Source organism: Mesoplodon densirostris, chromosome 18 (assembly GCF_025265405.1).
Source record: "Mesoplodon densirostris isolate mMesDen1 chromosome 18, mMesDen1 primary haplotype, whole genome shotgun sequence".
Taxonomy (NCBI): domain Eukaryota; kingdom Metazoa; phylum Chordata; class Mammalia; order Artiodactyla; family Ziphiidae; genus Mesoplodon; species Mesoplodon densirostris.
In genome coordinates this window covers 27544694-27556359 of record NC_082678.1, presented here as the reverse complement: position 1 = coordinate 27556359, position 11666 = coordinate 27544694, and the positions used below count along the sequence as shown (strand labels likewise).

General features: G+C 35.8%; 1 protein-coding gene across 1 annotated transcript in view; it reads right to left on the bottom strand.

Annotated features, from left to right (window-relative positions):
* Positions 1-11666, bottom strand: part of LOC132479148 (uncharacterized) — a 138673-nt gene that overhangs the window by 67291 nt on the left and 59716 nt on the right.

The window sequence follows — 11666 nt, the reverse complement described above, 5'->3', positions numbered from 1 at the left end:
GTCTTATAAGACAAAGGGTACTTGAGACCTAATGTATATAAAATCAGTTTACAAACTGTGATGTACTATGTGAATAAGTTGTCATTTGCAGAGAGGGCAGCATAGGATATGTGGCCATTAATGTGAATTCCCTTCCCCTTCCATTCCTTTCTCTGGTTCCTTTACATATGCAGATCAGTTACATTATGAAGCTAATAATGTAACTGAGCTCTTCTTAGCTTAATAATGTAACCAAGAATCTGATTTTTAGCAAGGGGGTAATTCTTAGAAATTTAGGGAGCTGGAACTCTAAATGAATGTATTAAAATAATGTAATTACATCATTAGTTTTAAAATGTACCATCCTTGATTAAAAATAACAAATTAAATTAAAAATTAAAAATGTATTATCCCGCAATTGAGACTCACCACAACGTGTGACGTCCCTCAGGCGTTCACTGTCACAACGCAGCTTGACTGTCTCACAGACAACCTCAATAGTATTTTTAAATTGGCAGAGGCAGCAGGCCCTACGGCTGGGTAAGATCCTATAAATGGAAACACAGGTAATTAAATTCGTGGTAAAGAGTTACCTGAGTAGGTAGAAGAGGTAGGCCAAGGCCACCACAGACCAGTGCAAAAAGGAGTTCTTGGGGCATATGGACTATAGAACTGGATAGGGGCCGGTTGGCCAATTGCTGCCCTTGACAGTTGGAAATAAATATAGAGGAGGAGAGAGGTGCCCAACAGAAGGATTAGGATGGCAGTAGGTATGATATGCCTAGAAAAAAGGGAATAGCGATTAGAATTGGGTGACACTGAACTGTAGTTTAATTCAGAAGTATCTCCTTCCAACCCGAAAGCCTCACTTTGGGTTGAGAGTACACAGGAAGAAGGCAGACTTCTAAGAAGAGTATGAAGAAGACCGCACATTCTGGAGTCACTTTCTCAGTTCCTATTTGTGAGGAGTAATATATTAGAAATTATTCTAGTAATAAAAAAGCATCATGTGGCTAAACAATAACAGAGATCGCATTGACCAAATCTGGACAAAAGGAACATTCCAAAGAATAACATTATCATTATAATAAGGTATAACGTAGTTAATTGAAAAAAAAGCACATGAGTTCATAATGATACTCCAAATGAAAAGTGGGGGAGCTCTTCTTTATAGAATAATGTCAGCTAATAAATGCAAAAGGAAGGATAGAATTAGGAAAGTGTTATTTTGCAACTATCAATGTAATAATCGATTCAGACAAGGATTATCATTGATGCACAGTTGGGTGAAGAGTTGTTTGAAAGTAGGATCTTCACTGATCCCAAGGATCACCCCACATATTATTTATCAATTACCAAGGGGAAAAATAACTTTACAATGGAGAGATATGGAATAGACCACCTTAACCAAGTGATCAAACTTAGCACTGGGCCACCTCAAGTGATGAAGTATGAAGAATACATCACCTATATAGTATTCTTCCCCAAAATGTTTACTTTGAATCTAATGAGGAAACAGACAAATACAGATTGTGGGGCAATTTACAAGACAACTGGCTTAGACTCTTCAAAAAAGCCAATGTCTTAAAAGACCAAAAAAAATAGTAGGGAAAAATTCTAGATTAACGGAAACACAGACATGACATGCAATGCCTAATCTTTAATTGGATCCTGTATCAAAACAAAACAGACTTAAAGAATATTATTGGCTTCTGGCCAAGATGAAGTACAAGGGCCAACTTAACCTCCCAGCTGAAACAAGAAAAAAATCAGATGGAACATAATGAAACAACAGTTTTCAAGAAACTGAACCTCAGGCAATACATTTCAGTGATTCCCGAGGAGATGGGAAATAAATGAAGTGATCCCTATAATTGCCCTTACTTCTCTGAGAGAGTATCCACGTCATGGTACAGGGAAGAGAAGTCCAGACAGAGACTAGTGGGCTCCCTGACAGACGAAATGGAGATAAGGGTCTGGGAAAACCAAGGTAACTAGAGTTCACAAAGCAGAGTATCAGAGAGAAAAGAAGTGCACAGACAAAGAACTCTGGAGATATGCAGAGGGATCTCTTGAGAATTCAACAAAGTATGGGTCAATACATTTGTGTGAGGAATAACTTGATGCCAGGAAAAGAACCACATGAAAGGATTAATAAGAAGAACAACTGGATATCACACAGGGTTGTAGGAATAGTACCTGTTCCTACAAGTCAGACTGGAAAACCTCATGATACTCAGAAAGGACTTGTCTCAGTAGTTGCAAATAATGAGCTCCAGACTAAAGGCTACTTGGACTCCTACCCAACGAACCTTAAAAGCTAGACTAAAAGAATACAATTGTTTTGAGTAACCTAATTTCACCCAAAACAGAGCCCAGGCATTTTACAGGAATATAAATATACATAGCACACAATAAACTAAAACTCACAATATCTGGGATCATATGAAAAATTGCATGCAAGCATGCAAAGAAGTAGGAAAATATGACCCATACTGAGGAGAAAAGGCAATCAATCAACAATAACCCATAATCTATACAGATGTTAGAATTGGCAGAAAAGAACTTTTAAAAGGTTATTATACATGAAGAAAAGTTATTATAACTGTATTTCATATGTTAAAACACCCAGACTAAACACTGAAAATGTTAAGTGTAGGCATGGAAAATGTAAAACAGACCTAATTGAGCTTCTAGAGATTAAAAACAATGTCTAAATGAAAAAGATATTGCAGGAGGTTAAAGGCTAATTAGACACGGCAGAAGGTCAGTGAACATTAAGGCATAGCAACAGAAACTATCCAAAATGAAACAAAAGGAGTAACAAAACAACAACAAAATGAATAGAGCCTCAGTGACTTGTGCAACAACTTCAAGTGGCCTAATACATGTGTACTTAGAGTCCATGAAGGAGAGGAGAAATATAAAAATTTGAAGAAATAATAGCCAAAATTTTTCCAAATTGGTAAACACTATAAACCCTCAAAGTCAAGAAGATCAATGAACTTTCAGCAGAAGAAACATGGACAAAACTACACCAAGGCACAAAAAATAATCGAATTGCTCAAAACCAGCAATAAAGAGAAGAATTTAAAAGGAGCCAGAGGAAAAAATTATACACTACATACAGAGGAACAAAGATAACAATGACAGCAGAATTCGTGCTTGAAAAATCGTAAACGAGAACTCAGTGGAATAACATCTTTAAAGTAGTGAATTGAATTCTATCAAGCTAGAATTTTATACCCACATCTGTCAAAACAAAAGCAAAATAAAGACTATCTCAGACAAACAGAAGCTGAAAGAATTCATTACTGGTAGACTTTCACAATAAGAAATGTTAAAAGAAGTATTTTTAAGCAGAAGGAAAATGACACCAGATTGGAATATGGATCTACATAAAAGATTAAGAATACTGGATACATACAACAATGGAGACCCAATTCAACCAAAAATAAATTAAAAAATTAAGAAAAGAAGGGAAAAATCATATAATCACTGCAATAGATGCAGGAAAAGAATGAAAACATCTAACATACATTCCTGATTAAAGAAAAAAAAACAGCCCTCAGTAGACTAGGAATGGAAGGAGACTTCCTCAACTTGATAAATGACTTCTACAAAAAACCTAACATCATACTTAATGGTGAAGGACAAAGTACTTTCTCACCAGGATCAGGAACAAGGCAAGGATATCTGCTCTCATTGCTTCTATTTGACATGGCACTGAAGGTTCTAGCCAGTGCAATAGGGCAACAAAAAGAAAAGAGATATTCAGAATGGAAAGGAAGAAGTAAAACTATCTTTATTTGCAGATAACATGATTATGTAGAAAACCTGATAGAAGCTACGAAAATGCTACTGGAACTAATAAATGAGTCTATCAAGTTTGCAGGGTACAAGATCAACATACAAAAAGATGAACTTGTCTCAACAAACAATCAGAGATCAAAGTTTTAAAATGCTACTTATAAAAGAATCCAACATATAAAATACTTAGAATAAATCTGACAAAAGACTTGCACACTGAAAACTGTAAAATGTTGCCGGGGGAAATTAAGAAAGACCTAAATAAATGGAGAGATATAAAGTATTCATGGATCAGAAGATTCAATATTGTTGAGACATCAATTCTCCCCAAATCGATTTATACATCAAAAACCTCAGTAGGCTTTTCTATAGACATTGACAAGCCAATTCTAAAATTCATATGGAAATAAAATTTAGAATAACTAAAACAACTTTGCGAAAGAACAAAGTTGAAGAACTAACAGTAACTGATTTCAAGGATTATGAAGCTACACCTTCAAGACATTGTGATAGTAGTGTAAAGATAGACAAAAAGACCAAAGGAACAGAATACAAAGTTCTGAAGTAGAGAGATGTGGAGAACTGACTTTCAGGTTCAAAGGCATTTCAGTGGAGAAATGATAGTCTTTTCAACAAATGATGCTGGAACAACTGAATATCCAGGTGCAAAAAGAAAAAAAAAACTGAACTTGATCTAAACCATATACAGAAGTGAACTCAAATTGGTTCAAAGATCTAAATGTAAAACATAAAACTATAAAACGTCTAGAACAAAACAGGTGAAAAATTTTATGACCTTGAGTTTGGCAAGATTTCTTAGATACAACACCAAAAACATAATGCATAAAAGAAAAAAATAGATAAATTAGACACCATCGAAATTAAGAATTTCTGCCCTGCAAAAGACACTCCTGAGTGAACGAAAAGATGAGTCACAGAATGGGAGAAAATACCTAGCAACTTACCTATTGGATAAAGGACTAATTTCCAGAATATAGAAAGAACTCTCAAAACTCCAGAAAAATATAGATAAAAGATTCAAAGATATACAGATGGAAAATAAGCATATGAAAAGATGTTTGACATGATTAATCATTAGGGATGCTACAGTGAGATACAACTACACACCTATTAAACTATCTAAAATTAAAAATACTGAGCATAGCAAATGTTGGCCGCAACGTAAAGAAAATGCAGCTCTCGTACACTGCTGGTAGAGATGTAAAATGATCAAACCACTATGGAAAATAGGTATTTTTTAAAAACTTAAACATACACTTACCAATGATGCAGCCATTCTACAGGCAGGCATTTACCCAGGAGAAATGGAAGTAGACATCCATACAAGACTTGTACACAAATATTCATAGCAACTTTATCTGTAATAGACAAAGACTCAAACAACTCAAATGTCCATCAATGGTCAATACATAAATGGTGGTACATCCATATAAAGGAATGCTATTCAGCAATAAACAGAAATGAATTACTGATATATACAACAATATGGATGAAGATTAAAATAATCATGCTGGGTTAGAAGCCAGTTAGAAAAAAGTATACACTGTATGATTCCATTTACATAAAATTCTAGAAAATGCAAACAGAAAGCAGATCAATGGTTGCATGGCGATTGGGAAGTGCAAGGAACGATGGGAAGGAAGAATTACAAAGAGACATTAAGAAACTTTCTGAGGTGATGGACATTTTGAGTTTCGTGATGTCTTCATGGTGTGTATGTATGTGTGTGTGTGAACACAGATTATTGCATGTCAATTATACCTCAAAAAGCTGTTAAAAGAAATGATATTATATAAGAGAGACAATTGGGGAAATTTGAATAGCAACACTTTATTAGGTAATATGATTGTGTAGGAATTTAATTTCTTCAATACTGTGTATTAACAGTATCGTGGTTACACAGGGAAATAGTTTTTAATATCCAGAGAGGAGGGCATCTAGCTGACAAGAGAGGGATCGCAATTGTGGCAGATGGTGTGGGACACTGAGGAAGATGAGGCTAGAGCAGTGACCAATGCATGACGGCACAGTGAAGACAGTCATTTGTCAGGTGACCTGACAAAGACGGTTGGAAGAGACTGCTAAATGCAGGGCCGTTTCCGCATACTAATCTCACGCAATCCCCTCAACTAGCCTTGGCGTAACAGAAAGTTTCTATTAGCTTGCCATATTGGAGGGGGGATGGCACAATTTAAGGTGCAGTAGGTTGTGTAATAAACTGTCACCATAGGGTCCTACAGAAATAGTTTTTTAAACCGCAAAAAAATAAAACTTGACCCTTCCCTCACAACGTATATGAAAATTAACTTAAAATGAATCATAGACCTAAATGTAGCTATACAACGTCTGGAAGAAAACGTAGGAGAAAATCTTTGTGATTTGGGGTTAGACAGTGGGGTCTCAGAGAAAGATTTCTTAGATTAAGACACAAAAAAGCAGAAAGCATTTAAGAAAAATTGCTAAGGGACTTCCCTGGTGGTTAAGACTCCAAGTTCCCAATGCTGGGGGCCCGGGTTCGATCCCTGGTCAGGGATCTAGGTCCCACATGCATGCCTCAACTATGAGTTCGCATGCCAGATCTAAGAAGCCCATGAGCCGCAACTAAGGGGCCCATCTGCTGCAACTAAGACCCAGCACAACCAAATAAATTAATTAAATAAATATGAAAAATTAAGAAAAATTGCTAAATTAGAGTTCATCAAAAATTTAACACTTCTAGCTTTCAGAGACACTTTAATATAATGAAGATAAGTCACAATCTGGGAGAAGATATTTACTAAACACATATCTGAGAGCAAGGACTTTTTCCGTTGCTTTTTATATAAAGCACTCTTAATTCTCAATATAAATATCCAATTAAAAAATGGATTTGAACAGACACTTCATTTAAAAGGATATTTGCACATGAATAGACACTCAACATCATCAGCTATTACAGAAATGCAAAATGTGGCAAAACCCACGAGATTCATCTACACACCTACTAGAAAGGCGAAAATGTTTTTAAAAAACACATATAAGGATCAGGTGAAGATGTAGAGCATCTGCAACTCTCATAGACTGCTTGTGGGAAAGCAACATGGCACAGGCACTTTAGAAAACGGTTCAGCAGTTTCTTAAAAAGTTCAATAGGCACTTAGCATATGATGAAGCAATCCCACCCTGAGGTATTTTACCCCAAATAAATGAAAACATATGCTCACACAAGACATATATTCACACACACACGTGAGTGTTTTCAGAGGCTTTGTTCATAATAGCCAAAAAACAAGAAGAAACTCAAATGTGCATCGAACGATGAATGCGTAAACAAACTGTGTATCCACACAACTAGAATACTGCTCAGCGCTCAAAAGGAATGAGCTACTGACAGGTGCAACAAACCAGATGAATCTCCAAAGAGACTGGCTAAGTGAAAGAAGCCAAAAACAAAAAGCTACATACCACATGATTTCATTTATCAAATATTCTGGAAAAGGCAACATTATACGGACAAAAATCAGATTGGTGGTTGCCAGGGGCTGGTAGTGACAGGAGGATGCATTGACTACAGAGGGACATGGGGGGTCTTTTGGGAGTGCAGAAGTTTTCTTTACCTCAAATGTGGTGGTGGCTACAGAACTATACGTTTGTCAAAACACATCACACTGTATATTTAAAAAGAGTGAATTTTGTTAAACGAAAATTATACATAAATAAACCTGACTTAAGAAGATAATCAAACAAACCTAAAAGTACAATTGAGTGAAAATCAATGTAAGAAAAATCAACTTACAGTGTTTCCAATTCAAGGGTCATCATGAGGATGCTTTCCATTGCGGTAAGTGACACTTGTGCTGTTCCCATGTCTCTGAAGGAGAAGCCCAAACATGCATGATATAAAACCCAAAGACAAAATTTCTAAACTGAAGAAGACACTTAACATGTGATTACTTCCACTTTGGCTTCTTACTTGCCATAGATGATAATTCCAAAGAGCTCTTTTGGAAGAAATTTAAATTTGCATCATCAAATTAATGACCTTGGTGCTGAACAGTACAATCATTTTCTATGATCCTCACTTCTCATTTTCAATTGCATCTACCTCTTTTGATCACTCTTTTTTTTTAAAAAAAATAATGTACCCCTTATTCCTTTTTGCTTTCTTGGATAAATACTATTCCTATATGCATCTTCATGTTCCATAGCTATATGTGTTCTTCAACACTGTTCTCATCCTCTGCTGGCTCTCTTACCCATATATATTCTTTCTTAATCCTTTTCTTTGCCAATAACTCTTATTTTCAATAACCCAGTTAAAATCTAAATTATGACTGTTTAGCCAAAGTACTCAAGTTTTGACGAAAGTAAAAAGGAGCAGAAATTATCTCATGAGCCATGAAACTCTTACAATACTTACAAAGAGTTTAATGCTGGCACTTTAAAAAGACAAGAATCTTCAACTGTTGGCAAAGGATTACGATTGAGAATTCTGAAAAATGGAATGGAATTAAAATTATCTGCATTTTCAATTACTTCCATGAAAGTTTATATTCATTTTTTTTGGTATGGAACTTGAAGGTTAAAAAAATTATTTTCTGTCTTTACCTATAAATCACCGTTAGAATCTGTAAAACACTCTTTCACTGGGAACTACCCAGGTCTCTAGATGACAAAGTGGAGAAGAGAAACAAACAAACAAACAATAAAATAGAAAAAAAGTGGCTAGCAAAGAAAAAATATGCCAAAGTACTTTTCACGTTAAAAACCCTCGAAGTGACTATGCTGGTAGGAAGCCCTTGCTCTGTAAAAAAAGTACTATTTCTAGTGTCCTCCATAATTCAAGGTGTTTTTCTTTCATCTCTACAAAGTTTGAAAAATTTCATGATTTAAACTACCCAGCTAAAGAGAAAAATAAGGCTAATTCCTTGGTTCTGGAGCCAAAGAAGAGAGAAATCCAAGAGGAACTGGTGAAAGCCATACTCCCATCACATAGTCCCGTGTGTATTCTTGTGCCATAGCTTTTGTTACTGTGTATGTAATCAACTGTTTATTTGTCACTCTCCTAGATTGTCAGCAACTTGAGAGCAGGGACCACACTTTATTGTCATTATTATTCCTGTGCCTGACATAGTGCCTAGTATTTACTAGGCATTTAATAAATGTTTGCTGAATAAATAAATAACATTTTGTTTATATATCAATAAAATAAACAAATTAATTTTGGGGAACAAAATTTTATTCCAAAATGTTGGAATAGATTTTCTTCATAGTTCTTTCTTTCTTCCTTTTTTTTCCCCTTAGTTCTTTAAAACAAATAAGGGGGAAAAAAAAAACAGAAAAGAAACAGGAAGAAAGAAGAGAATAGCTGACTTAAGGTTAACTCTACTCAAGAATTATTAGTGTACTTTTGCAGAATATTATAAAGATAATTATCAAAACTAATATCTTTTGGGTTGCCATGCATATGTGATCAGCATTTAACATTTCATCCTCACAGTAACCTTATGTGATATATATATTACACAATTGTACAAATGAGGAAACTGAGGCACAGAGAAGTTACATAACTTGTCTTAAGTCATCAAGCTCGTAAGAAGCAGAGCTGGAATTTGAACTCAGTTCTGACTCTAAAGCCTGTGTTTAACCTGAATGAAAAAAAAAGGGTTGTTTTTTTTTGAAACATCTGTTACTTTAACCTTAATTTTGACAGCACTAAATATAGAAATACCTTTTCAAACTTCATCTACCCATCTGGGAAAGCCTCTATGAGAATTATATTTTCTCTTTTTATTTATTTATTTATTTCTTTCTCTTTTTATTTATTTTTTCCTTAATCATCTCTTGTGATAAATATTTAATTAGCCTATGGCCATTGAGACTTTATAGATTTTTTTTAAAAAGTTGCAGGAAAATCAGTAAAAATGATGGAGGAAGGACATCTGAAAATTCATCCCTGCATAGAAGCAACAATAACAACAACAACAAAACTGGCAAAAATGGTCAGAATCAACTTCTTCTGAACTCTGGACATTTAACCAACATGCTGGCAGTAAATGGGGGAGCAATTTATTCAAGGAAAACAAATTAATTTCTGTAAGAACAATGAGATCTGTGTTGCTTTAACTTGCCCTCGACCTTTGGTCTCCATGCCAGTGGTAGCCTTGAAAAACAGCCCACATCCCTGGTACCAGAACGAGCAGCATGGACTGAGAGGTCCTTCAAAGCCTCATTCCCAAAGAACTGTCATTGTTTTACATGTCTGGTGGTCCCCTGGAAGACCTCACTTGAAAGGCTTGCCTTTGACCTGACTGAGGGCTGTCTAGTGAGAAAAGCCTCTGCTCAGGTGGCATTTCTGGAAAACATTTTCAAGCAAATATTTTAACATGGCGGTGGCATGAGGCAATGGATAACAGTTTGGGGCAAAAAACAACCCAACCGCAAAGCTTTAAAAGAAAAGCTGAGGAATGAGATGTCCACAGACACTTTGAAATATTCCAATGTATTCCTGGGAAACTGGAAGACCACAAGACATATTCCTGGGCATCTAGGAGAATAACTGTTAGCATTAATAAATGAGTTCAGCAAGGTTGTAGGATATAAGATCAATATCATTTCTACACACCAGCAATGAGTAATCGAAAAATGGAATTTGGAAAACAATTCCATGTGGAACAGCATCAAAACAAATATAGGGCTTCCCTGGTGGCACAGTGGTTGAGAGTCCGCCTGCCGATGCAGGGGACACAGGTTCGTGCCCTGGTCTGGGAAGATCCCACATGCCGCGGAGCGGCTGGGCCCGTGAGCCATGGCCGCTGAGCCTGCACGTCCGGAGCCTGTGCTCCACAACGGGAGAGGCCCCAACAGTGAGAGGCCCGCGTACCGCAAAAAAAAAAAAAAAAAAAAAAAAAAAAAACAAATATAATACTTAGGGGAAAATTTTACCAAGTAAGTGCAAGATTCACACTGAAAAGTACAAAACTGTTGAAAGAAATTGAAGAAGATCTAAATAAGTATAAAGACCTGCTGGATTCATGGACTGGAAGATAATCTTATGAAAATTTCACTACTTCCCAAATCGACCTATGGTTCCATTGCAATTCCTATCAAAATCCCAGCTGACTTCTTTCCAGAAATTGCCAAGCTGTTTCTAAAATTCCTATGGCAATTCAAGGAAACAGAATAACCAAAACAATGTCGGTAAAGAACAAAGTGGGAGGACTCACACATCCTGGTTTCAAAACTCAGTTCAAAGCTACTGCAATCACAGTGTGGTACTGGAATAAGAACAGACATGTAAATCAATGGAACAGAATTGACAAGATAGCAATAAACCCTCATACTTATGGTCTATTGATTTTCAACAAGGGTGCCAAAACAATTCAACGTGGAAAGAACAGTCTTCAAATGATGCTGGGACAACTGTACATCCACACACAAAATAATGAAGCTTCACACCGTATATGAAAATTAACTCCAAATGGATCAAATATCCAAATGTAAGAGCTAAGACTATAAAACTCTTAGAAGAAAACACAGGAGTAAATCTTTATGACCTTGCTTTAGACAACAGTTTCTTAGATATGATACCAGAAGCACAAACAACCAAAGGAAAAATAGATGAATTGGATTTTATAAAAACTAAAAAGTTTGTGCTTCAAAGGACACTATCAAGAAAGTGAATAAACATATAGAATGGGAGAAAATACTACAGGTGGGAAGAATAAGATGCAGTGGGGAGAAGAAAAGTGTAGTAGTTGCTAGGTGTGACAATCTCAAAATTTTGAACTATTACAAATAAAACAGCCACCCTGAATCACCCCAAAGGGCAGACCCAAGTTATTTTTGCTTTTAGTGTTTATGCCTTTCTAAGTCTG